Source organism: Halichoeres trimaculatus, unplaced genomic scaffold, assembly GCF_033239565.1.
Source record: "Halichoeres trimaculatus isolate MK-OKI-2021-1 unplaced genomic scaffold, fHalTri1.1 fHalTri1_scaffold_22, whole genome shotgun sequence".
Taxonomy (NCBI): domain Eukaryota; kingdom Metazoa; phylum Chordata; class Actinopteri; order Labriformes; family Labridae; genus Halichoeres; species Halichoeres trimaculatus.
In genome coordinates this window covers 435,963-463,942 of record NW_027437200.1, presented here as the reverse complement: position 1 = coordinate 463,942, position 27,980 = coordinate 435,963, and the positions used below count along the sequence as shown (strand labels likewise).

General features: G+C 42.0%; 1 protein-coding gene across 1 annotated transcript in view; it reads right to left on the bottom strand.

Moving 5' to 3' along the window:
- clcn5b (chloride channel, voltage-sensitive 5b) overlaps nt 1-27,980 on the bottom strand; it is a 61,645-nt gene that overhangs the window by 31,796 nt on the left and 1,869 nt on the right. The window lies entirely within an intron of this gene.

The window sequence follows — 27,980 nt, the reverse complement described above, 5'->3', positions numbered from 1 at the left end:
AATATGATCTGCATACTGTGCCCATGATCATCATTTTTATATTTTTATGTAGAGTTTGTTTTGAGCAGCTTGAGATTTAAGTAGTGCTTCACTAATGTGAGGAGAAAAAAACAAGTTTATCACCAGAGCTTACACAACATATGAAAAGTTATGCTGGGAGAAGACGTCCAAGTTTATGCAGTGCACTTTGTCCTTTTCCACATGCACGCTTGGTTCCTCTGCAGACACCTCAAGAAGAAACAGGTTTGTGTGAAGAACGATGTAACCAAAAAAAATGTGTTGTATTGATCACATCCTGCACACCGCAACCCACAGAAAAATTTTTTTTAGAAATGAGATCTCAAAAAGATTTCATTTATTTTTCCTAGACAAATGTGAGATTTGTGTGAAAGCTATATGAGACCATGGCTTTTTCTCCAGCTTCTCACATTTACCTCCAGATAAAATGGCTGCACAAAATCTCGGTCTGGTCTCTGAAGTGATTCTTAGACTTTTCTCAACTTTTGAGACTGTAGAGCTCAGGTGGAGAACATATACATTTAGCCTTGTTCATCGGTCTGACAACCTAGCTGGCAAGGTATACACCTGATTAATGAGAGAGAAAAAAATTAAGAAAATTAAAAAAGGTTCTAAATTACCAAATTAATTACTAAATTACTTCTGCTGTGATCTGGCGCTATATGGAGAATAAAATTAACAGCATGGTGATCCTGGTCTAGTCTCCTCAGGGGTCTTCAGCAAAGAAAAACTGATCAAACACTTTCTGAATGCATGGTTTCATATTAAAATTAACATCCATTTCTGTTTATATTTACACTTCAATGATCCATTTGTAAATAGTTCTTTAATTTGGACGACACGCTATGACCTCCCATCAGCTAATCTGGCTTTGTAAATAAAGTTAACTCCACCTTCACTTTAAATATCTCTGACAGTATACTTTCTCAGCCCGTTCAGATCCTCAAACTGATCTTTGTCTGATTGAATTCAGAACATTTTGTCCCTTTCCTAAGGCCCTGCTGTCATAAAAGTCTTCTAAAGTAGATTTGCTCCATTAAAACACAGCTGAGATCAGACTTTGCACTTCAGTCATGAGAGCAGCAGACACTTGTCTTCCTGCTATCATCTATGACTCAAACTGCGCTGAGAGTTAAACTCTGGGTACTTAAAGAACACTTAAATCTGAAGACAGGACAGTGTGTGAGCGTGTCCTCAGCTAAACGGTCATACACCCAGCAGTCTTTCTGACCTCAAAAATGCATGAAGCAGGAAACACACACCCCCAATAACAGTGCTTGTGTTGTATGTGACGCTCATGACCCAGAGCCTAATGGGCTGTAAACAGTCTTAATAATGAAACTCCAGGACAAGTGGAATCAGACTTGACCCATTTGATCTGATCTGAGCTTATTTTAGGCCACACACACATACTGTACAGGTGCAGTATCAGCAGATCTTCTACAGCTTTCAACCAACTCACCATCTTCAACCAGAACCTCCTGGTCCAGCCCCTTGGTCCAAAACTCCCAGTTCATGTCTCATATCTGAGGCCAAACACCCTCCGCAGTATCCACAGCCAGCGTCACAACTCAAACTGAAGTACCCTCCTCTGGACTCCTGGAGGAAGTGGACTCCAGCAGATTGTGCCCTGATTAGTCAGCTCTGAAGATGAGTCCTGATTGGATCATGTGTCAGGAGAGCAGACTGTCATTGGCTGAGGTGGAGTACTGCATAAAAATGAGGTCATTTATGTTTTTGGGTCCTTGATTTGAGTGAGTATCTGATGGTTTGGGAGAAGAAAAGCTGTGTGGTTGTGTAACAGGGTCCAGATCCAGAATTTTTTTTTTTTTTGCGTTATAAGATCCACTTCTTTTGAATATCCAACACTATAAATCTCAACTGGTGATAAAACTGAATATATACCCCAAATCAGATTAAATCTGTCTGAAAGTTGCACCGTTTCAGAAGAAGGTATAAGAAAGAATAAGGGGGCAGAGATAAAATAAATCAAACAACACTTAAAAACCTCTCGTTAAAAAAATAAGTGTGACATTTTTAATCAGCCTAAACTAACTCTGTCCTCACTGTGACCCCAGGTGGATTGTATTGTGGCTCAGTGGTAGAGATGTCTCTCAAATAGGAGGCTGGAGGTTGGATGCTTAACCCCTAAACTGCCCCTGACTGCCGAGACACTAGTGAGTAGATGTTAGTTCAAACTGAAGTAGAGACGGAATGGTTCACAAAAACCACAGATGCTCTTATCACGGTTTTGAGGTCAAGGTTTTCAGTTTAGTTTGGTATATATTGTTGTTGTTTTAAACACCCCAGATTAACATTTACCCTAATAATTCACTTTAAACGGGTTACTTTTAATCAATTCTGTCATGTATAGTCATGAAAAACCTGAAAGAATGAGGCTGTTTCCCATTTCAAACATCATCAAAGCTGGAGGAGACGTTGCTAGTTTGAACATGCCAGCTCCTCAGTAAGGAAAGCCACCATTGGCTGTCCCAGAAGTCACTGGAGCCACTAAATGACGCTGCTGTTTAATTTGAATAATAATCCATTTTTCATGGACTCTGTAGGAGAGATGGGGGAAACAGAAAGCAGGTAAAACACATCATAAATATGTGTGGAACGACAAATGAACTTTCTTCTTTGGATTTTTGCTTTTCTGAGTCAAAATATCAACCTGCCTCCTTTATCTGGGCTGTGGACAGGCATGAGTGACCATAATGAGACACACACTCGCGTGATTTCATCTGCTGTAAGAAGGACTGTCTACCTGTGTTTTGGATAGGGATAGATTAAGGAGATCAAAACATGCTTTAACCGCCTTTAAAAAAATCTCACCAGAGGGGTGTGAAAAGTCACTAAATGTAGCAACAAAGTCACTAAGTTGGCAAAGCATACACGCCCAAAACCAAGCAAAGGAAACCAAAGGGTTCAGAATTTTTTTATAAACTGATCCATCCAAATACTGAAGGCATGTTTCTATGGAGCCACAATGATGACTTAAATGTTTTGTATTTAAATAAAATTTGGCATTGAAAATCACACCCTGAAACTGAAAAAAAAAAGAAATACTGGAAATGAAAAACAAGTGTTATTACAAAAAAAATTATAATCAAAACAGGAAATAGTAGGGGTGTAACGATACATGTACTTGTGCCGAACCGCTCCATAAGGCAGTACAGTAAGTTTACGTTAGCCGCTGCACATGGCTCTTTCATATTCACGTGAGTACTTGTTTATGATTGGCTGAGCAGGGAAGGCGTTTTAATATTCATGAGGAAAGTGGTCTGTGATTTGTGCTTTGCGATCATGTGCATATCATGTGGACGTGACGTCTCACAGTGAGCCAATCAGAAGATGAATATCAAAGTAGGGCTTCAACTAGGGCTGAACAATTTATCGTTTTCAGATCAAAATCGCAATTTTAGACAATGCAATTTTGAGATCGCCAAAGGAGCAATTTTTTGCAGCACTTCTGACTGACTCAGGATCTATTGTGTCAAGTATTATACACATTCTGTTTTACAAATTTGTAGACAATCTATATGTTTAAAGTGCTGGTAAGCAGGTCAACAACACAAAGCCTCTGTTTAGGAGTAGAAGTTGATGAAAACAGATTATTTATCATCACTATTGATGATTAAAAAATCGTGAATTGCAATATCTGCCAGAAAAATTAGATCTTTTCCTAAAATTGTTCAGCCCTACATGTGAATATCCAAAAGCTTGATTAGAAGAAAATTGTGAATCGAATTGAAATCACAATATCTGCCAGAAAAATCGCAATTCAATCTCTTCTTAAAATCGTTCAGCCCTAGCTTCAACAATTAGTCCACATAATCGGGCCTTTTCCTCTGCAGCCCCGAGGCTGTAGAACGCCCTCCCTGACCACCTGATAGCCCCACAGTCTACAGAAGATTTCAAAAGAAATCATAAAACTCATCTCTTTAAAAAAGCATTTAGCTAGTTGGCAGTACTGGGTTCTCCATTATAACTCCTAGAATTAATTTTTAAAAAGGATTTTTAAGGTGTCTTAATTATTTTTAATTGTGTCTTTCTCTGTAGCACTTTGAGATTGCGAAAATGTAAATTGCAATACAAATAAAATGCATTATTATTATTATTATAATCGACTACGTCGACGATGAAAATTCATGGACGCAAATTTTAATAGTCGACGCGTCGTATTATTGTTTTTATTGTCGTTGTCACATGGTGAAACCAAATACCAGGGGGTAATACTCATTCGTAATTTCAGTTCACAGCATGAGGTGCTGTGTTATTGGATACTTTTATGGGAAAAGATCACTAAGTTCATACGTGAGGAATACTGATGAGGAAAAGTCTCCACTCCCAGAGAGCGCTGTGCGCTGACGGAGGCTCTGCATCTGCGACTTGGACGGCCTGACAGCTCCCAGAGTTTAGTGTCTGATAACGTGATTTAGAGAGTCTCCTTCACTCTCTGTTACAGACTGTTTTTCAGGATCTGAGTCACAAACTAGTGTCAAAACTCCCCTAACTTTTGAAAAGAGGGGACATTTATCTGAAGGGGCTCTCACTCTCAAGCTCACACTGCACAGCTAACACTCAGTGGGGAGGAGCAGGGGCGGAGTGCGCATGAGCGAAATAGCGCATGTAGAGAAACAAAGCTTAACGCATTTTTATGAAGGCTGGGAGAGAGTGAAACAGGATCATACAGAGAGCAAAGCAAGCACCAATCAGCAAATAAACATTAGAAAACAAGCCCAAAGTCACTAATAAGCGGTCTGTCCAACACTGCGTACAACAACTTTATTTCCCTGTTTGCTGCTTCATTCATTTTGAGATTTATTTATTTTTTTGTATTGTACTTATATTTTTATGTCATCATGAATGAAAAATAGATAAACAAACAAACATGACAAAGGGCTGACCAATCAGAGGTGAGAACCTAATTCTGGGTAAATGCAGTGAAAATGCAACACACAGGTTGAATTATAAAGGTCTGCACATTTTAAAGGCCAAACTAGGTTGGAACACAAAATAACCGTGATAAGTTGACTAAACGAAAAAATAATCGATAGATTAGTCGACTTTAAAAATAATCGTTAGTTATTTGGGTTTTTTTTTTTTCCTTTTTTTTTCCTTGAAGAGCTGAAAATCATCATGACCTTGAGAAAAAAATAAATAAATAAATAAAATAATTTAAAAAATAATTGTTAGTTGCAGCCCTATATCAAAGAGCCACAGGAGCTTGTGTCTGAATTGTGCATCATGGCTGCTGCTAACGACTAACCGGAGCTTGAAGGAGCCTCCCCCCTCGCTGTATAATGGCCAGTTTTTGGTTTAATAAACATGCTAAACAAGCAAATGGTTTTGCGTTGTTCCATACTGTACCAAAAATGTACCAAACCGTGACCCTAAAACCAAGGTACATACCGAACCATGACTTTTTGTGTACCATTACACCCCTAGGAAATAGCATTGACAACTTTTTGCCCAAGGTAAATGGGAACAACTGCGATTTTGTAGAGTGACGTCAGTGTAAGATGGTGAACACAACAGACGGAGAGAGCATGGAAGAAGCTGAATTTCTCTCAAAGCCAGATAAACAGCAATATCGGGAAATATCAGTTAGAAAATGATTTAGGCTACATTTTGTGATGAATTGGGCCGCAGCAAATTTAGGAATCTTTATTTATTGAGGCTATTTTCTGCAGTCACTGTAGTAAAAAAAACGGAATGAAAAACAAAAAATGAAGACATAACACTCCCAAAATCCAAGTAAGGGAGCAGAGAGAAGAAGAATCGTAATCTGACCCTTTATTCCAAAATAACTTTTTTCAAGATGTTAAAACAATATACAAAGGGTTTCCACTTTGCTTCCTTTTTATAATGATATGGGAGATTACATTATGAACAATATTCAGTCATACCTGATGTGCAGGTCAAGCTGACGAAGCAGGGAAACATCCGTGCTTTCATCAGTGTTAACATACATACCACTATGGAACAGACCTATCCATCCAAAGGTCCCATGATAAAAGAGCTCATTTATACAGGTTTTCAGCCTGGTTTCAAAAATTACACTTTGGTTTATGCAGGTCATTGTTCATACACACCACTTACACACATGCAGTTACAAACTAGTGCCAAGAGCAGTGATACATCGCGCTTAAAAACGTACACACACATTAAAACCACCAAGGGTCAGAGACTCTCCCACCACAGTCCCCTAAAATCCTGTGGGAAACACTGCAGTATCACACTTATAGTCTTTCTGACTTAGTATTACTCAATAAGGTCAAGTTTATCAATCTCAATCAATCAATCTTTCTTTATATAGCGCCAAATCATAACAAATGTTATTTCAAGACACTTTACAAAAACATTTACAGGTCTAGACCCCTAAATATTATAAAATTTTATTACCAGAAACCCAACATCAAGACAAGATAAGGAGTCTTATCTTATCTTAATCCACCATGAGTACAGGACTTTGCAGCATTTAGCAAGTTACAATGGCAAGGAAAAACTTCCCTTTAACGGGCAGAAACCTCGGACAGAACCAGACTCATGTTAGACAGACATCTGTCTCGACTGTGTTGGGGTTAGAGAGAGACAGATAGAGGAGAGAGAGTGGGAGAGAGAAGGGAAGGGGGGGGGGGGGGGGGATAGGGAGGGGGGTACAGGGATACACACACACACACACACACACACAGAAACACACACACACATACACACACACATACACACACACACACACACACAGATACACACACACACACACACACACATACACATACACATACACATACACACACACACACACACACACACACACACACACGTACACACACGTACACAGAAGGGAGAGAGAGAGAGAGAGAGACGCAGTCTGAAGTTTATGCTCTTCAACATGACTTGGCTGCTTTACATGCTGTGTCAAGTTAAAGGAAGCTTAAAGATTGTGGAATTCAGAATCAAATGATTAAGAAGGGCAGTAGACATGGATGGCAAAATCACCAATAGTAAGAACTCTATTATATTGTGACTTAATGACAGATAAAAGGTCTGAGATGTCCCGAATAAAACCTGTGGTCAGAAAGGAGGGGAAAAAGAGGCAAGTTGCTCACACTATCACAGGGGTCAGAGATCAGAATGGGACCTAGAGACTCTGAGTAATCACACACAGACACACACACACACACACACACACACACACACACACACACATACACACACACACGCACGCACACACACACACACACACACATACACACACGCACGTACACACACGTACACAGAAAGGGAGAGAGAGAGAGAGACGCAGTCTGAAGTTTATGCTCTTCAACATGACTTGGCTGCTTTACATGCTGTGTCAAGTTAAAGGAAGCTTAAAGATTGTGGAATTCAGAATCAAATGATTAAGAAGGGCAGTAGACATGGATGGCAAAAATCACCAATAGTAAGAACTCTATTATATTGTGACTTAATGACAGATAAAAGGTCTGAGATGTCCCGAATAAAACCTGTGGTCAGAAAGGAGGGGAAAAAGAGGCAAGTTGCTCACACTATCACAGGGGTCAGAGATCAGAATGGGACCTAGAGACTCTGAGTAACCACACACACACAGACACACACACACACATACACACACACACACACACACACACACACACACACACACACACACACACACACGCACGCACACACACGCACGCACACACACGCACGCACACACACACACACACACATACACACACGCACGTACACACACGTACACAGAAAGGGAGAGAGAGAGAGAGACGCAGTCTGAAGTTTATGCTCTTCAACATGACTTGGCTGCTTTACATGCTGTGTCAAGTTAAAGGAAGCTTCAGGGGTCAGAGATCAGAATGGGACCTAGAGACTCTGAGTAACCACACACACACAGACACACACACACACATACACACACACACACACACACACACACACACACACACACACACACACACACACACACACACACACAGAGTTTTTTAAGAAAATTCTGGAAAATTTGTCACGCTGTGTCCGTCATATGACCACAGCTCTCTCTGCCAAAGTTAACAGTATCTACACACACGTGCGCATAGAACGGCTGCCAGACTGGCACATGCTCTCACACACACACACACACACACACACACACACCTACACACACACACACACACACACACACACACACACACACACACACAGACAGTCTTCAGAGAGGGTTTGAACCTTGAACTCTTCATGTCTGATTGCCATGCGAGCTGGCGTCTCATGTGACCCCCGTGGCGTTTGATGCCAACAAACATTAGTCTTGTGAACATGTTTAAGTTGTGGACTGTTGTAATTGTGGTCAAAGATAATGAGCTAATTGAGTTTATTTTATGTCCACCAGATGAAGTTCCTCATGTCTCTAAAAAATGAAGATGCAGCGCAGCTCTTTGGCTCCAGAGGTCTGGAAAATCATTGTTTTCCTACCTCGTAGTGTTTCCCATCCCTTATCCCACCTGACCGTTCAGTCATCTCATCTATTTCCACTTCCCACACCTCCTGTCCCACGCAGCGACCACATGTGAACTTTCTGAAGTAAACACTGTGGTATGAAAGAGAACAGCTCCACTCCAGCAGACACACTGTAACCAAAGCTGTGACTCATTCAGTCTGTCAATCATTCATCATGTCCTGTTGAAGAGCCCATTGCTCACTGCAGCAGCTGAGCGCAGCTAACAATAATATAACAACTGTTTAAGTATAATTGGTCACAATGACCTTAACCTTAACAACCCATGAACAAATCAGAGCTCATTGAATAAAGAGTAAGCAGTAAAAGGACTGAAGACGCAATCTGTGTGACGTAAGAAGTAGAGGGGGGTAGAAAAAAAGAATATTCAATAAATCAGGATTTTTTTTGTTTGACAATACCAAAATCGGGATTCTTTGTCAAAAAATCGTTGTTGTTTTTTTTGTTTTTTGTTTTTTTTTTACAAATTCAAAATCTTCATTTTAGTCTCTGTTTATAAACTAGATTGATTAAAAGTTATTACTTTTCCCCAGCAGAGGGTTTCTCCCTGGCTCACATGATGTGCATTTTATAGAAAAAATATGGCTCTGATATAGTCTGTAGACATTATAATCATCATTTAACCTTTTAAACTAAAATTAGCAAAAGTCTTAAATATCAAAGAGTCGCAATTTAAATTGAATCAGACCCCCAAAAATCGTAATAGAATTGAATTGCAAGAATAGCATATTGTCCCAGCCCAAGTAGAAGGCATGTTGTGATGGATGAGTCCCAGCTCAGTGTTTTTTGGGGTTCTTTTCAACAGTTTTGATAATTGAGTTTTTATACACAGAAAGGTAATATGTTTACAATACTCATAAATGATAATGTTGAAGAGTTAACATAAACACACAAACAAATGAGCAAATAAGCAACATCAGAATGAGGTGGTCACTCCAGTCATACTAGGATTCCTCAATTTCAGTCCTTTAAGTACAAAGAATGGAGAAGTTATGGCAAGAGAAAAAATAAGAATTAAATTAAATTAAATTAAAAAATAGAATAAAATAAAATAAACAAATAAATAAATACAATAAACTTAATAAATATATCAATACAGAAATTACACTTACAAATACAATTACATGGCATAGCTAACAAACAGAAGCCAGCAGTAGGACAGAGCAGGATGTTATTTGGGAACAAGTGGGAAAATGATCTTTTCAGTAAAAACAAGAAAGGGGCCCCACACCTCTCTGAATATAAGTGAGGATCCTTTTAAAGAATACCTTTTTTTTTCAAATTTAAACCTCTTTTACTCAAAGAGCATAAGAAGGGGGTGGTGTTGACTTCCACCTGGGCCTGTCACGATAATCAATAAATCAATTAACCGAATGATAAATAAAAACGTCCTCGGTAAGTTTGCCAGCCTCGATAAACTGACATGAGCATGCATGTTTGTTTTCCTCCTCTCTTTCGACCAAAGAGGCTGAATGAGAAAATGGCTCACTACGTCTATCTTTCCTAACATCGGGGTGCATAGGTTCTATAGCGGATTTAGCGGATTTAGCGGATTTATAGCGGAGTGAGCATCTGTCAAAAATGCGATCTTTGGGGTGAAGATGGGGCTGCTCGCATGTACACACGGAGAGAGCTGAAGCAAGCGTCCTGAGTGGTAAGGAGGAAACACACGTTGAGTGATGGCATGAAAGATACGGTTCTTAAGCCGCCTGCCACAGTCCCAGTGTGGGAATATTTTGGTTTTTATCAGAATGAACAAAGTGTGAGCTCATGAACACCAACGAGCTGATATGTCACATTTGTTTGAAAATAGTGGCGACGAAGAAGAAGAAGAAGGGGAGGTGCAGCGGAGCCTTGTTCTTTGACAATCCGCTCTTACTGAGGCTTTTAGTAAAAGCAAAGTAAGTAGACATAAAAGCACCAAATGGTGGGCGCTCAAAGACAGCTACATTGCCAAAGAAATGCAGCCCTTCAATACGGTTGAAAGACAGAATTGTTAAAAATGTTTGACAGACAGTACGGATTGACTGGGAAAAAGCACATGTTACAGACAATTCAGGAACTGTATAAACTCCCTTTTATTTAGGCTATAGTTGCTGTGAATGCAGCAATGCATTCACAGCATATGTTCTTCTGTGACAAAAAAAATTCTTCTTCTTCTGCATTCTTCCGCCCGCTTTCTTGGACTGCTAAAGCTCCAACAAACTTCAACCGATTTTCATCGTTCAAACTTCAAAATGTGTGTTTCAGTGGGGACAAGGGGGCTATGACTCTTCAGAAACTTTTAAAAAATACTTTCCAAGATATTTCAGAATTTGTGCGTTTTTTGGTCTCATAGAGATGAATGCAGAATTTTCAAAATTTTCTCCCTTCAGGACATTTTTTCAGCCTGCTTCAAACCCTCCTCATTCAGTCATACATTCAGCTACAAACTCCATTCAAACTTCAAAATATTTAGCTATCTTTTGGCTTCATTCAGTCGGTTTCTAATGTTTCCTAGCATTCATAGTTTCTTCACAATGACCCTTCAAAGGTCATGAAGATTTTCAGCTGTTTTAGCTGTTTAACATTGGTGTGTATTGGACAGAATGTTTCAGCTTAGAGTGGGAGATTCAAACGACAGAGTGGGGAGAGGGGGAAACAAAACCTGGGAAACTTCTGGGTAAACTGCTCTCTTGGTCACAATTTTTGCCCCACATAGGCATATTATATGTCAAAATGTAGGTAGTCTTGTCCTGCTTCTGACAAAGTGGTTTTTAAAGCAAAAAGGACGGAGCACTTTTTTACAAAATGGCCAACTGTCATGAGAAGTCCAACGAACAAACCAATATACCTCCATGTTAATTCCAGAGGGGTTTTCTCAGAGATCAGTCAAATGTTCCTCATCTATCTATTACTGTCATGGGTCCATTTCTTGACCTTCAGACATGAAACTTAGACAGACAGCTTCCTCAGGGTGTCAGGATTCCTACAGTGTGTTCATTTTTATTCTAGCCCTCACGGTTTTGGCAAGGTGACAGGAGATTCGGACTCTTGCTTTGCCACAAAATCTTCCGAAGATTGCACTTACCAGGGCAAAGTTCTGCACCTGCAGCTTAACGAGCATGTCATCGTGGCAACCTTTCATCTCATGCAGCTGTTTATACTAACTAATAAAAACATCCAGGAACAAATACACGCGTGTGTGTTTATCAGTGATCACCAATGCAAAATCTGGCTTCAGATAAGCCTCAGCAGACAGGTTTACATGATTGAACACACACAGAGCAGAAAGTATCACACTTTAACAGCATTTGACTTCCATTTCCCTGAGTCAGCTCCTTATTTTCCTAGATTTTTTTCTTTAAATTTAAATTTCTTCCTTTAATTCTTGAATTGATTCAGCCATTCAAACTTTTAAATCCAACTTTAGATTACACTGGTTTATGCTTCATGATCATTCTTTTTTTTTGTCAGAATTGCAAGCACTTTGACACCTTGATTTGAAAGGGAATGTGTTGGGAATCAACAGACTCCACCAGCTCTCTGATGGCGGTTGGTAAACAATGAGCACCATGGCAACATCTGGCTTCGGATGGGCCTCAGCCTACAGGCTTACATGGTTAAAAAACTCACACACAGGACACACAGGATTGCAGATTAACAGCGTTCAAGAGATCAGACTTGCATTTTCCCTCAGTTAGGTCATTATTTCCATAAATGTTCTTTAAAATTTAATTCATTCCTTTAATTTTTGAATAGATGAATTCAGCATTCTGCATTAGCAGTTGAGCGCAGGCTTTTCAGGAGTTCTTAAAACAATTTTCAGACATATCCTCAGTCATTCATGTTCAGCATTCTGCATTAGCAGTTGAGCACAAGCTTATCAAGAGATCATTCAACCATTTTCAGACACATCTTCAGTCATTCATCTTCAGCATTCTGCATTAGCAGTTCAGCGCAAGCTTTTCAAGACTTAATTCCGACAAATCTTCAGTCTTTCATGTTTAGTATTCTGCATTAGCATTTCAGTGCAAGCCTTTCATGACTTCATTCAACCATTTTCAGACACATCTTGAGTCATTCATGTTTAGCTTCTGTATTAGCAGTTCAGTGCACGCTTTCAGGACTTCTTTCAACCATTTTCAGACATTACTTCAGTCATTCATGTTTAGAATTCTGCATTAGCATTTCAGCGCGAGCTATTTAAGACTTCATTCAGCCATTTTCAGACATATCTTTAGTCATCCATGTTCAGCATTCTGCATTAGCAGTTCAGCGCAAGCTGCTTCAGCATTCTGCATTCACTGAGCAATTTCTTCAGAAATTGCTTTTCAAGTTTTTATTGTTGTTTTTTTTCTGAGTTTCGTTTTTTCTTTAGACAGGGTCTATGTTTTATTAATTTTGATTAGTATTCATTATTTTCATTGACATGTATTTTTTTCTTAAAGAGCGTCCATTTCATTTTCATTGTATTTTTTTGTCTTTCTTGTTTGCTGAATTTATTATATTTTTGTTTAATTTATTTTATTTAAAAGATCCTGACCTTTTAATTACAGTTAAATACTCGTAAAGGTATAATTGGTAGTTTGATTTAGATACACATTTTGTTATGCCGGTTAAATTATCTATATGTACCGCTGGCAAGAAATACATGATGTGTACAGATCACAGAGCGGAAAATATCTGCTATCTACAGCAGGAGTAAAAAAGGGAAAACACCAACCAATCGTCTTCCAGGGACACCTTTTTTGTAAACCAATCAAATCCCGTCGCCGTTCTGCTCGCCTCCTGCGCGTACATTTCACTGACGTGCACATGATTCAGTGCCCGTGGCCGAGCTGAGAAGGAAGGAGCAGCGCTGCAGAACGACGGAGAAGCTACCTAAACCTCGTTTGCCTGTCGCCGCTCCTCCAGCTAAACAGAGCAAGAAAAGAAAGAGGCTTTCTTTTCTTGCTCTGTTCCCCTGCCTCTAACTAATGCCCCTCTCGCTCGACCTCGGGCATGTCCCCTCTGACCCAATGAGGTACTTGGCTCTGGGCTGTGGTTCGGATCAGAGTCTAATAAACTCTCACCACAGGGGCTCTGTGACATTTGGTAAGTCCTAGAGAAAATGTACATGTACTGTTTGTATTATAGCTTTACTCCTGATATCATGTCACAGGTAAAAGTGGACGATTCTGGCATGACAGGCCAGGTACTGACAAAAGCCACGTTTGTTTATTGTTTTTTTAGCTCTACGTTTTAAAGTTTTGGTGTTTCCTTACCTCTAAATGAGACATGACTCTACGTACTGCAAAACATAAAATGATGTGCTGTGTGCGTCTTTCAGTCATTCACAATCAGTATTGCGAATCAGCGGCACCTGTGCATGTGAGCGGGGGCGTTGCTTTGAGGGAGCTCCAAGGGGAGGGGGAGGAGGGGCAAGGAGGAGTCCTGATGAGATGCTACATTCAAACTCATGCTAGTTTTTCAGGACTGCCAACCCTGCCTTTAAGACATTAAAGTTTCTTGCTTTTGATATGGTGTACTCACTTTATTATCTCATTTATCATAACTCCCGGTGTGGCAGGCCCCCAGGAGGAAACACTGGAAAACCGATGGACTAAAAAAGTAGAATGTGATAAAAGGTATAGAAGCTAAAACTGAGGTAGTAAAACAGTAGAGATTAAATAGATAATGTGAAGTAAAATAAATCTGTATCCTGACTTAAACATCGTAATAAAACATTGAAATAAAACAATACATTAAAAGGAAGGATAGACTAAATAAATACATAAATATATAAATAAATAAATTAAATAATAATGATAGTAGTATAAAATAGAGTAATGACAAAAAGATGTCCTAACACAAGAGTCATGTTCGGCAGGTCCTTCAACGTCTCGTAGAGAATCGCCTGTTTGTGAAACCAGATAAATGTGAGTTTCACGTTTCCTCAACTCACTTCCTAGGCTACATCATTACTTAAGGAGAGTTAAGAGCAGACCCGGCCAAGATTCAAGCTGTCCTGGACTGGCCCATCCCTGCCACATGCAAAAAACTTAAGAGGTTCCTGGGCTTGGCTAATTTCTACCGTTGGTTCATCCGTGACTACAGTAGGGTGGCCAGTCCCCTCACCAGTCTCACCTCTACCGTCACCCCTTTCCTGTGGACCCCTGAGGCCCCCACCTCAAGACCTTGTTCACACATGCTCCAATGCTTTAACACTCAGACCTTAAGCTACAGTTTATTGTGGAGGTGGACACTTCGGATGTTCGGAGCTGGAGCTGTTTTGTCTCAGTGCGACCCCCGACTCAGAGGATGCACCCCTGTGTGTTCTTCTCATGCTGTCTGTGAGAGGAACTACGACATGGGGAATAGAGAGTTGTTGGCTGGTGTAGGCACTGGCTGGAGGGCGCTACGGTGTGACCCGGACTCTCCAGTTCCTGAGGCAGCACTTTTGGTGGCCCAGCATGGCCAAGGACACCAGGGAGTTCGTCCTTGCCTGCTCCATCTGTGCCCGGGGCAAGACCTCCCATCAAGCCCCTGCTGGTTTGCTGCGCCCTCTCCCTACCCCCAGCTGACTCTTATCACACATCTCCCTGGATTTCATCAACGGACTACCTCCCTCTGAAGGTAACGCTGTCATCCTCACCATAATTGACAGATTTTCAAAAATGGTTCACTATGTGCCCCTCCCCAAGTTACCCTCAGCCTTAGAGACTGCTAACCTCCCAGTGAAATTTGGACTTCATGGCATCCCAGTGGATATCGTCTCAGACCATGGCCCCCAGTTTGTCGCTCTGGTGCGAGGAAGCACAGAATTCATCCTCCTGGAGCTCCTTTCTCGCCGAGATTGAGTACTCCTACAACTTCCTCACCAGTTTGGCCACAGGTATGTCACTCTTTATGGTGTGTAACGGTTTCCCACCTCCCGTCTTCCCTGACCAGGAGCAAGCCAAGGCCGTCCCTTCAGTGAGGGAGCATCTCCGGCAAGTGAGGGCTGTTTGGATGGATGCTCTGGCTGCGTTACTGCACTCTACCACCAACAGATGTGGCTCTCCTCTCAGGACCTCCCGCTTCAAATGGAGTCACGTAAGCCTGCACCACGTTACATTGGACCATTCCCCATTCAGAAAGTTATCAACCCCACATCTGTTAAGTTGAAATTACCTGACTCTCTCAAGATCCATCCCGCCTTTCACATGTCCCGGTTGAAGCGTGTGTCCTCCAGTGCTTTAAGCCTTCCGGCCGTTCCCCCTCCCCTCCCCCTCCACCCCACTAGACCCCAATAGACCCCACTTGTCATCAACAACCACCCTGCGTTCACTGTGACTCGTGTCCTGGACGTCAGACCCCGAGGTAGGGGTTTCCAGGACCTTGATGACTGGGAGGGGTATGGTCCCCAGCAGGGGTATGGTCCCCAGGAGAGGTCATGGATCTCTCGTAAGTTCATCCTGGACAACTCGCTCCTTGAGGACTTCTACAACGCTCACCCTGGCAAGCCTGGCAGGACGCCAGGAGGCATCCCTTGAGGAAGGGTACTGTCATGGTCCTGGCTGTGGTGAGGCTGCTCTTCGTCTCCCCCTCCCCTCTCTTTGGAGCAGCTCAGAGGTTTCCCACGGCTGCACTCTACACACCTGTCCTGAGTTGGCCGATTAGGAGCGCATGGATAAGGATAAGCTCTAGTGGAGGAATGGGCAGGCGTCAGTTGATTCCTGCTCTCACTGTGGTAATCAGGCTTTGGACGTTTCCCTATTGTGTTTTGTGCTTTTGTGCTTTCTTGATTACTTGGAGTTTAACCCGTGCTTGCCTCTGCTTTTTCCCAGTGCCTCTGAAGAACACTCCTGCAGCTGCTCACTGACAGCCACACTCTCCCTCTCTCCCAAACCTCTCAATAAAAACCCTCAAACCTGATTCTGCCTTCGTCTCTCTTTGGGTCCTAGAAAACCCTGCTGGTTACTCGAACCGTGGCATCTGCGGTGTGATCTGTGGCTATAATCTCAAATTCAGGCTGCAGAGAGAGAGCTTTTGTAAAGAGATGGAGAGGGGGAGTCAGCATATATCGCATCTAATTGTGAAATACGTTTTGTCAGGTTGTTAAGCTTATCTTTTTTCATTTTCTTCTCAAAACTGCAATAAGAGGTTATTTCACCTCCAGTATAAACTTTTAGGGTCTCCCACGACAAAGATGCAGGGACATCTAGAGCCTTATCTGTATTGAGAGAGAAGTCTATTTGTTTTAATACGAAATCCATCAAGTCTTTGTTTGAGAGTAAGTAGTTATTGCAATGCCATGGAGGACAGTTGTTATGAAATCGTTCAAGTCTCATATCCATCGTCACTGTGGCATGGTCATATATGACTATTGCATTGTTTCAGACAGATTTTACGGATGGAAGGATTCTGTTATCAACAAGAAAATTATCAATACAAGTATTTTATTTGTATTGATAATTCTCCAGTGTATGATGTACACTGGAGAAAAACGAATACTCTACCAGAAGGGTTAAAAAACGCCAGGGGTCAGATATGAGTCGGACAAAGTGTTCTTTATAGCAAACATTCCCAAAGTCTGGGTCCTGACCCACGGGTGGGTTGCCAGAGATTTTTTATGGGTCACCAAATAAGTTTTCAGTTTATGTCGCAGTATTTACTGTGACATTTCTGCCTGCGATACACACTTTCGCCACATGAGGGAGCACAGCTATGACACGCTTGCCCTCTCCACCACATTACAACAAAATATAAGGCTCTTTTACCGGCCACTGGATGAAGGGAGCAAAAAAAAGTCACTGTCATGGATGCTTGGCTAATAAAAAAGAAGTGCATTGTTCCAGAGCAGACAGCTACTGAAGACCCACAGGGCCAAGCCTGTGATGGAAATCTGTGTAATGGAGTTGGAATGACCCTTTCGGGTCCTCTTAACCAGACGGTACCAAGTGAAGACCTGTGTGAGTCCAGCATTAACGTTAGCAACGCCAGCATTAGCAATCAAGTCAACCAACCAGCAGAGGACCGTACAGCGGGTAGGCAGCTTGTGAAATCAAATGAAGAGCTTCACGCCAAAAAGAAAAAAACAGCTTCAAGGCCATACAAAGACAACTTTTTGAGTTATGGTTTTGTGAACTGCTCGATTCATAACCAGGAGGAATGGCCGATGTGTGTTTTTTGCGGAGAAACACTTGCAAATGAAAGTTTAAAGCCTACAAAACTTAAGAGACATTTGGAAACACTTCACCACAATCTTGTAAACTAACCCCTGGATTTTTTTCAGAGAAAGGCACAGGAAATCAAAGCATCGGCTGATGTTCTGCGAAAAAAATGACAAAGGCAAGCTTGCTTCGTATCTGGTTTCTTATCCTGTAATCAGAGAGAGGCAGCCACACACCATCGTGGAAAAACTCACTCTTCGTGCTGCGATAGACATGGTGACCACAGTAATGGGCACAAAATCAGCAGAAAAAATCAAATGTATCCCCCTCAGTAATAACACAGTTTCACGCCAGATACATGACATCTCAAACAACTTGGAAAAGCAGCTTATTTCAAGATTAAAGGCAGCGGCTGATTTCTCCATCTCCATCCAGCTTGATGAGAGCATGGATGTTGTCGATTGCTCAACGTTGTATCACGCACTTACCGTATCACACAGAGGTGCACTGGCTGTCCAAAGGAAGAGTTCTTACAAGAGTGTACTGTAAATAATATAAATGATTAATTCAATAATGAGACTCGAGTTTAAACATTATTTTTGTACAGTATACCTTGGGAATTTGAAAACCATAAATAACCCCAAGGATATGTATTTTATTAAGATAATGTTGGCAGCCTGTAAAAAAGGGATAACAAGAAAATGGCTCTTCGAAGAGGCTCCAACTAAAGATGATTGGATTGGAATTGTGACATATAACATGGAAAAGCTGACTTTCTCCCTTAATCTTTGCATGGATAAATTTAATGAATTGTGGTTGAAATGGAGATCTTATTTTATTTTGATGAAATCTGAATAAAATGTCTGATTTAAAATAAATGCACATGTATGTTGAAGTATAACAGCCTAGCCCAGTGGGCATTGGTTGCTTTGAATAGTCTAACCAGGTTCAGACTAGACATAGATTGACCTGTGACTCTATATATTTTCTCTTTTTTGTCTTTTAATTGATTTATTTACTTACTTGTATTTAATCAATTATTTAATAAATCATTAATCTATTTATTTATTCTTGGTGGGATGTGTATAAGTTGTGGAAAAAAATGATTGAATACCTAAGTTAAAGAAGAAAAGAAAAGAAAACAAAAGAAAAGAAAAGAAAACAAAAGAAAAGAAAACAAAAGAAAAGAACAACATTGAATAGAATATAGTTTAGAGGTGCATGGAGTGGGAGCCAGAGTATTGGAATTAACACAGAAAACAATTCAAATAATAAAGATATGTAATAGGGATGTCCCGATCATGTTTTTTTTTTCTCCCGATCCGATTCCTATTTTTTTTTTAGTATCTGCCGATCCCCATATTTCCCGATCCGATCTTTCAGCAATGCATTAAGAAAAAAGGAAAGAAAAAAAACTCCTACAAGTTGCCCTTTAAGTTTTTTTATGTGATTTAAATGAAGGTATCATTCTAGCCAACATGGATATAGCTTTTTTTCTCCACTTAGTGCAGCATTGGATCAACAAAATAAAAACAAAGCTTCTCAGTGGTACACCACAAGATTACCTTGTATGTGTGTGACAATAAGGTTGCAATTTCTTGTTTGCAATTTTGTTGTACTTGTTATAATGACAAATTAAGTTCTATTCTAAAATGAATGATGATGTGCTATTATACAAATTTTAATTAAAAACAAGACCTGAGGCCCCAGGCTTTTTCCGATTCCCTCTCCCCAGATCTCCGATCATTAAAAAAATGCCCCGATCAGCCCCGATTCCAATCACATGATCAGATCGGGACATTCCTAATATGTAATTGTATGTGTGTGTGTGTGTGTGTGTGTGTGTGTGTGTGTGTGTGTGTGTGTGTGTGTGTGTTTGTATGTGTATGTATATATATGCACGTGTATGTACATGCATGTGTGTATATATGCATATAATGTGTATCTGTGTGTGCATGTATGTGTATACATGTATTAAATAAACAAAATGAAATCAATAGAAAAACGAACCCAACTCAAACACAAATTTAAAACCCAAAACTGAATGTTATTTCTCTGTGCGTCCCAACATTGAATGTTTTTTTTCTCTCTTCTACTTTGTTACTCTTCTTATAATTTGGTTCTTAAATTAGAGAGCCCCTTTTCATGAACATCTGAAATGACTTTTTTTATAAATTCAGTCTAGCTTCATAAAAATGTTATTTACAATGGACCTGTATTAATCCCACCATGTAATGGACTTGTTTGTTTGTTCTACTTTATCTTGTTAAGATGTATCCTCTGTCTGTTGTTTCTTTAAACTTTTTTTTCAAAATTATCAAATAAAAAGTTTAAAGAAAAAAGAGCTTCTACTCACCACCTACAAAGCTTTCAATAACCTCAATAACTTGCAGACCTCCTTCAATGTCACTCCGCCAGCCACCATCTCAGATCATCGGACACCAACCTCCTGACCCCCATCACCAGGACCATACCACCAGGACCATACCACCAGTACCGCACTGTTGGTGACAGAGCCTTCGCAGCTGCTGCCCCAACCCTCTGGAACTCCCTTCCACTGAACATCCAAAACTCAGACTCACCCCTCTCCATCAAAACCCAACTCAAAACCCACCTCTTCAAGACAGCTGTCAAGACTGGGACCCCATCAAAAAAGTATCTCTTCTCCCTGCTTTTCTCATATTTGTTTCTTTTCTGTGAAGCGTCTTTCAGTATCCTTAATAAGTGTAAAATAAATCTGATTTATTATTATTATCATTATTACCATTTTAACCCTGTCAAGAGCTTCTTCCACAGACAAGAATCTACAGGCTTTACTTCCTGTTGTCAAAATGTCTAGCCACAACATCTGCAGTAACCATGCAGTACATAACCATATGAGAGCTCTTCATTGAAGAAAAATAACCATTTATGACAAAAATGAGCAACATTTTATGGAGACTAATTCAATTTATGTCTTGTTCTTTTTGTTCACATCTAAAAATAATCAGTAATACAGAAAAAGAGGGGGAAATAAACAAAGATTTTTGTAAGGTTGTTTTTTTCTGCAAGAAAGTTAATTAAACATGCCATGGCAAGGATCTGTCTTAATTGGATTGCAGTGCCACCTTTTGGCCCAGAGTCTCCTGCTCATTGTGGTGTGGACTTGACTTCTAACAAGGGGTGTGTTTGTTATGGAAATGAATGGAGATCAGATCGAAACAAGTTTTCTTGGTTCAAGACAACTTTTTTACTGGATACAACGCAACGAGGTAAGATATTTATCAGTACAGTTACATTTTATGTTGTCTAAAAAGTGACAACAAGCAAACTTTGTCAGTTTGTACCGTAGTTTAGTAGCCAGCTACATTTAGCTTTTTTCACAACCTGGTGCTCTGAGACGTGTCTTTTAGCCTTTAGCTCGTGTTTTAGCTTTTAGCTCATATTCCATCTCTCTCATGTGAAGCTTTCTTCTGCTCTTCTGTCCTTTTTCGGTCTGACAGTTAGGCTCCAGTGTCCACCATCACTACAAATCAATCACAGAAATTGTTTTCAGCAGAGCAAAACACAGATCTCTCTTTTGTCTAATTCACTTCGTCAGACAGCCTGGTGTTGTCATGGGGACTTAAATGTGCTGTAAATCAATCTGGTCCTGCTCAACCCAATCAAAAAGCTGAGAGGTAGCATTTAGTAGTATCAAGATGGCGCCGCGGATGGTCGCCTCGGTAATGCGCTCTCTTGTACTTTGTGCAGTTTTGTGTGTTTTCAGCACACTTTGCTCTCCTTCTCTGGTCACTTACACCAGGGAAGAGCTCATAAACATTGGCCTGACATCTGCTACAACTTTTCCACCAGTTTTCACTGAACCAGGGAACTTTACAGATGTTTTGGTTGGAGGAGCAGCAGCTCTGTATGGAGTTTACAGAGGACGCCGACGGGGGAAGCGAGCAGGTGTGCTCGTGAAACTGGGGCAGCGGGGATTACGCACTGCGCTCCCGTCTATCCACCTGGCCAACGTCCGCCCTCTGTCAAACAAGATGGATGAACTGCTGCTCCTCAACAGCAGATCCGCCACCCTGTGTTACACTGAAACTTGGCTCAGTAAACACAGCGCTCTACATCTGCCCGGCTTCCAGCTCCTTCGCGCGGACCGCGTAACGGAGCTCTCAGGGAAGACAAGGGGAGGCGGAGCATGCTAATATAAACGAAGGTTGGTGTACAGATGTCACAGTGTTGAAGAGGACATGTAGCCCCAAGTTGGAATCTTTTTTCATAAACTGTCGCCCGTTTCATTCACCGCGGGAGTTCTCCTCGTTTGTGCTGGTCAGTGTTTACATCCCACCTCAGGCCTGTGTAACAGAGGCGCAGCAGCAGCTCGCCGACCAGATCACAGACGTGGAGAGGAAGCATCCAGACTCCCTGCTATCATCATCTTAGGGGATTTTTAACAGAGCAAACCACACACACATCATGTGTCCTGCCAGGGACGCTAATATTCTCCACCATTGCTACACCACAATAAAGGACTCATATCGCTCTGTTCCCCGTGCAGCTTTAGGACTCTCTGATCTACCTTATTCCTACCTACAGGCAGAAAGTAAAATCTACAAAGCCTGTAGTGAAGTCTGTGAAGAAACGGACGGACGAGTCAAGAAAGGAGCTCCAGGCCTGTTTTGACTGCACAGATTGGAGCGTCTTTGAAGCTGCAGCCACAGACATTCATGGACTCTGTGACACTGTGACATCCTACATCAGTTTGTGTGAGGACCTGTGTGTGCAAACCAAGACCTTTCACACATACAGCAACAATAAACCTTGGTTTACTGGGAAACTGAGGCAGCTCCGCCAGGCCAAGGAGGAGGCCTACAGGAGTGGGGACAGGCTCCAGTACAAGCAGGCCAGGAACGCGCCGACAAAGGGGCGTCGGTGGCGCAGTTGGAGAATGCGCTTGGTCGGTCATCGGAAGGTTGCAGGTTCAAGCCCAGCTCTGGGTGACACATGGCGATGTGTGCTTGGGCAAGACACTTAACCCCTAGTTGCTCCCTGCTGCGTCAGTGGTGTGTGAATGGGTATGAAAGGGTGTGACTGTGTTAGATGTACTGATGGATAGCTGTCATAGTAAAGATCGGATCCATCAGTGTGTGAATGTGAGAGCGAATGGGTGTGGATGGGTAAGTGTGACCTGTGGTGTACAGCAGCTTTGAGTGGTCCATGACTAGAAAAGCGCTATATAAGCTCAAGTCCATTTACCATTTACCATTTACAAAGGAGATCAGAGCAGCTCAGGATGCGGTCACACTGGCCAATCGTGCCTAAAAGCACGCTTCAGCCGTAAAGCACGTTTGGAATGGCCAGTGTGACCGCAACTGTGCCGTGCTCAAGCACGGTTCCCTTCCCTGCTTCGGCACGGTTTACTTCATGCACGTGAAGTCTCTAAAGTTGTAGCAGTGCTCTCTGTGTCTCATTGTGCTGACTCTGATGAGATTGCGCTTCATGTAAACAGACGCTTCACGATGACGAAGGCGAGCTGTGCGCGTGTGTGATACCTGCTAAAGTCTGGTTCATATTGGGGAAGTGTGACCGCTGGCCGTACTCTCCAGCTGGGGAACAGCGCTGCAGGGGGGCAATCGTGCTTAGGCACGGCACGATTTGGATGGCCAGTGTGACCGCGCTCTGAGAGGAGCTATTCTGAGAAGCTGAGAGGTAACGATCCTGCGTCGGTGTGGAGGGGCTTCAGGAGGCCGTCAACTACAGGAGACCATCCCCACACCCTGTGGAGAACCCTCATCTGGCTGAGGAGCTGAATCTGTTTTACACCAGGTTCGAAAGGGACTCTTTAGCTGCATTTCCACCAAGCAGTTCGGGTCAGTTCAGCACGGTTTGGGATGGTTTGGTACAGTTAAGCCTGATTTACATTTGCGTTTCCACAGCAAACTTTGCCCTCTCGTGGTGGGCGGCCTGTAAGCCAGATGCCTGAAGCCGCATCTGTTAAACAATAACGCGACGCCGTAGCAGCTTACCCCGCTATTAAATCCAACAAAGAAGAAAAACGTGACTCAGTAAACAAAGAGCACAGATGGAAGACATGCAGCATTTTGTCCTCTTTTGTCCACATTGTTGTTTGTGTACAGTAAGTTTGGATATTTTGAGAATTATTATACAATTAAAATCCTCAGTAATCCATCTCTGCTTTTTTCTTGGTTTTTCTCCATGATAACCAAGCAAGTCTGTAGACTCATGACACAACTTTTTTTATCACAATCACAATCGCAATATTGTCCACCTAATCGCCAATCGCACCTTTTCCCCCAATCATGCAGCACTAATCTGTAGTCATGAAGTCTTTTGAACGTCTGGTGCTGAGTTACCTGAAGGACATCGCAGGACCCCTGCTGGACCCCCTGCAGTTTGCCTATCGGGCAAACAGGTCAGTTGAGGATGCAGTCAACATGGGACTGCATTACATCCTACAGCACCTGGACTCTGCAGGGACATACGTGAGGATCCTGTTTGTGGACTTCAGCTCAGCATTCAACACCATCATCTCTGACATCCTCCACCACAAGCTCTCCCACCTCTCTGTGCCAGCCCCCACCTGTCAGTGGATCTCCAGCTTCCTGACTGGCAGGACCCAGCAGGTGAGGCTGGGGTCCATCACATCCAGCACACGGACAGTCAACACCGCCATCCCCCAGGGGTGTGTGCTTTCCCCACTGCTCTTCTCCCTCTACACAAATGACTGCACCTCTGGGGACCCCTCTGTGAAACTCCTGAAGTTTGCGGACGACACCACCATCATCGGTCTCATCCAGGATGGTGACGAGGCTGCTTGCAGACAGGAGGTGGAACAGCTGGTCCTCTGGTGTGGTCAGAACCACCTGGAGCTGAACCCGCTCAAGACTGTGGAGATGACAGTGGACTTCAGGAGAAACACCAACACCACCACCACCACCACCACCCCCCCCCCCCCCCCCCCCCCACCACCCCCCCCCATTCTTAACAACACCGTGTCTACTGTGGACTCCTTCCGGTTCTTGGGATCCACCATCTCCAGGGATCTGAACCGGACCTCCCACAAAGACTTCATCAGAAAGAAGGCACAGCAGAGGTTGTACTTCCTCAGACAGCTCAGGAAGTTCAACCTGCCCCAGGACCTGCTCATCATCTTCTACACCTCCATCATCCAGTCTGTCCTGTGCTCCTCCATCTCGGTTTGGTTTTCCTCAGCCTCCAAACACGTTAAGCACGGACTACAATGAACTGTTAGGGCTGCAGAAAAAATTCATCAGCGCCAGCCTGCCCTCCATCCAGGACCTATACCGGTCCAGGACCAGGAAGCGGGGTGGTAACATCTCTGCAGACCCTTCACACCCCGAACACAAACTGTTTTAACTGCTCCCTTCTGGCCGGCGTTACAGAGCTCTGTGCGTCAAGACGTCCAGACACAGAAACAGTTTCTTTCCCCAGGCTGTCAAACAGATGAACACTTAAAGGCAGGGTTGGCAGTCCTGAAAAACTAGCATGAATTTGAATGTAGCATCTCGTCAGGACTCCTCCTAGCCCCTCCTCCCCCTCCCCTTGGAGCTCCCTCAAAGCAACGCCTCCGCTCACATGCACGGGCGCCGCTGATTCGCAACTATGATTGTGAATGACTGAAAGACGGACTCAGCACATCATTTTATGTTTTGCACTACGTAGAGTCATGTCTCATTTAGAGGTAAGGAAACACCAAAACGTTACAACGTGAAGCTAAAAAAAACAATAAACAAACGTGACTTTTGTCAGTACTCGCGACTGTCATGCTAGAATCGTCCACTTTTACCTGTGACATGATATCAGGAGTAGCGCTATAATACAAACAGTACATGTACATTTTCTCTAGGACTTAGCAAATATCACTTTTTTTTTGCTTGTCAGAGCCCCTGTGGTGAGAGTTTATAAGACACTGATCCGAACTACAGCCCAGAGCCAAGTACCTCATCGGGTCAGAGGGGACAGGCCCGAGGTCGAGCGAGAGGGGCAGTAGTTAGAGGCAGGGTAACAGAGCAAGAAAAGAAAGCCTCCATCTTTCTTTTCTTGCTCTGTTTAGCTGGAGGAGCGGCAACGGGCAATCGGGGTATAGGTAGCTTCTCCGTCGTTCTGCAGCACTGCTCCTTCCTTCTCAGCTCGGCCATGCACACTGAATCATGTGCACGCCAGTGAAATGTACGCGCAGGTGGCGGGCAGAACAGCGACGGGATTTGATTGGTTTGCAAAGAAGGTGTCCCTGGATGACGATTGGTTGGTGTTTTCCCTGTTTTACTGCAGGTTATCCTCTGGCTCTGCTCTCTGATGAATAGGGCCTATTGTACATTACTGCCACATCCTGCTCTGGAGAGGTGTTGCAGATGGGATTCCTACCTAAACCAATTAGGTTGAGTTAACATAAAGTGATCTTGTTGTTTTAACAATTTTGAACATCATTCTGAAACATGTTTTAATCATGTTTAACCACTGAACATGAAATAATCTAGTAGAAGCTACATGTCTTATTTATGCTGACTGAACAAACACCAATGTTCCTTTTTTGAGTGTGCTGTAAATAGCGGATATTTACGCTCTACTTTAAGAACACATCATGTATTTCTTGCAATGGGTACATATAGATCATTTTAACCAGTTTAACGAGAAGTGTATCTAAATCAAACTACCAATTATACCTTTAACCTGCCATAAAACAACAACTTATATACCCCATGTACAGCCACAGCCTGTCTGTTTCTGTTTTCTATTGCACATTCATCTTCCATTTCTCTGTTGCAAATTGCACATTTTTTATGACATTTATTCAGTGCGCTATTTCTTTACTTAAATTGTGTATATATTTTTATTCTCCTCTGTGCAAAGTTCTTTACTAATATTGTAATTATTATTATTCTTCTCTACCACTTGAGCTCTATTTTTCTACTTTTTAATTCTATTCACAACATGTCTACTGAGAGAGTGCAGTTTAAACCGGAGTCAAATTCCTTGTATTCTTGAATATTTTCAAGAATTGGCGAATAAAGTGATTCTGATTCTGATTTAAAAATAATCTATACTAATGCTGATAATCTCATTTTAAAGTGTGGATTATGATCAGGCATTTATCTGGAAGGGAGACTTTTTCAAGATTACCTAAAAACTTCTCACATGGACTTTAAGTAACACTGTGTTAGTCTAAACCTGAAAATACAAGAAAATGTAGTGATGCAGCATCAGCATAAAACTTTCAATATTTTATATTTTCAGGGGTGTAAACGAGACTCAGACTACTCCAAATAAAAAAAATGCAGGAAGTTTAGTGAGTTGTTGATCTGAACTGCCAAATGCTGCAGCTGTACATAGAAACAGCTCTAAAAGCTCTTTTCTCCTGCCAAAAAATGCAAATACCCTTCCCAGTTTGCACGCTGACACATTTTCACTTGATATTTCTGTAGCCTGGCGGATGCAATGATTTCAGTAAGAAAAAGTTTGTAGTGCCATAGGTTGGATTCAATGACATCATCAGTTACTAGGCAGAATTTTTACACAGATGTGACAGATTACAGGAATTCACCCACAAACAGCACAAGGCTGTGCCTCTACTTAATGCTTGTTTTTATGTTCTACAGTTTGTTTTCATGTGAGAGCATGTGCTCCTTGATTATTCTGATTAATGACCACGGTTCCCTGGTATCATGTGATGGACTCATACACTTGTCATTTTAATAACAGAGATCAATCCAATGATTTACCAAACTTATTTCAAGCTTCAAATCTGAGCTCAGCCATTCAGCTGCAGTGTGAGGAAACTAAAACCTTTGCTCTGAGAATAACTCGGGAAGGTAAAAGAGGCCCCCCTCTTAAAACATTCAGTTCACACTAACAGGTCCAAGGAGGTTTTTATTCTGTTTTCATCTTATTTTCTCTTTTTTTTCCCTCAATGTACAGGTCTGGTAGAGATACGTAATAAGGTGCATATGATACAGGGTATCAAAGAAGAGATTGTTGGTAAATGAAAATTGTAAAAACATAAATACACAACGGCAATTAATTGTATCAACACCAAGGTCTGCCGTACAGCTCTGCCCAAGACAGGCCTCCAGAGAACTGGCCAATCAGAGTGAAGGAGGAGCCTTAAGTGATACTCTGGGATGGAACAAGTTGGGTCCTATCACAAGGTTTAGGGCAGAAATTACCCCTACAGCAGTGTTTTTGTGCAGCAGAAGCCCAGGGTGCACGCACCAAACACCCCCTCCCTGCTCCTCTGCCGGTTTCCTCTGCACTCAGACGGGGCCATATTTTACTTGACCAAAAACACAAAAAAACAGACTCCCACCGAAAAACTCTGA